Raw genomic sequence first — 857 nt, forward strand, 5'->3', positions numbered from 1 at the left:
TCATATTTTTGGAAGATTACGTTTTCCGCATGTTTCCTTACGTATGCGTGACGAACACAGCGTGAACAAATGTTGCAATTTTTAGGACAATAATTAATATGCGAGAATGAGAGATTTTCTCAATAAATGGTTTTCATTCCTGTACGACGTTAAACTGTCATTTAAAAGTCACCATATTCGCAAATAAGAAAGGTTATTCGATAGAGCACGCAGAGATCGTGGAAAGAAGCGGAAATCGCATTAATTCGCCGTGCACTCGAGGAGACCAACTGCGTCACGTTCGTTGTAGCGTCGAATTAATTTCTTCATTACTATTTCAAGAAGGGAATAAATTAAATAATAAATACGAATCGTGAAGCTATCGTAAAGTTGAATATTCGGACACAAAGAGTATGCACATGGGACAGAGGAAAAGCAACAATTTTCAGGGTTCCAAACGCGTTGGAAAGGTGAGGAAACGGATTCAAATTATTTTCAGTAACGTTACTTTGAAATATTTCAACCATAATGGAAAAGCGTTCAAATCGAACCAAACGTACCTTTCAAAGACTGTAGCTCTCAAAAAGAAGAAATGGATAGAACGAACAACGAACCGGTCGTTGTGTCGGTACTTTCGCGCAGTAAAGTGCACAATACGAAATTAGTTCCTCTTCTCTCCTTTTCTGTTCTCGCCAACCGTAGCTACAATACGACTCAAAAACTCCCTACTACATTTCTTCGAACTGAAACGCTACTTCCGGTTTTAAAAGTTAACGCAGACACATTTTTATATTTTAATTCAATTGTATTGTTTAATGTAACAAGGAAAATAAGTTCTCTATGTCCAATAAATTTATGTATAATTAACCATCGTTTGT

General features: G+C 36.5%; 1 protein-coding gene across 6 annotated transcripts in view; it reads right to left on the reverse strand.

Annotated features, from left to right (window-relative positions):
• Positions 1–685, reverse strand: part of Nap1 (Nucleosome assembly protein 1) — a 4339-nt gene extending 3654 nt beyond the window's left edge. For 4 of the 6 annotated variants that reach the window (XM_018024796.2, XM_018024795.2, XM_018024793.2 and 1 more), the window contains exon 1: positions 540–685. The gene's annotated coding sequence lies outside the window, so the exon portion shown is untranslated. The remainder of the gene's footprint in view (positions 1–539) is intronic. The other 2 variants (XM_018024797.2, XM_018024798.2) reach the window with 2 other exon arrangements.
• Between the last annotated feature and the right edge of the window lie 172 nt (positions 686–857).

The sequence above is a fragment of the Ceratina calcarata genome, unplaced genomic scaffold (genome assembly GCF_001652005.2).
Source record: "Ceratina calcarata isolate Rehan_Ccalc_2016 unplaced genomic scaffold, ASM165200v1 scaffold339.2, whole genome shotgun sequence".
Lineage (NCBI taxonomy): Eukaryota > Metazoa > Arthropoda > Insecta > Hymenoptera > Apidae > Ceratina > Ceratina calcarata.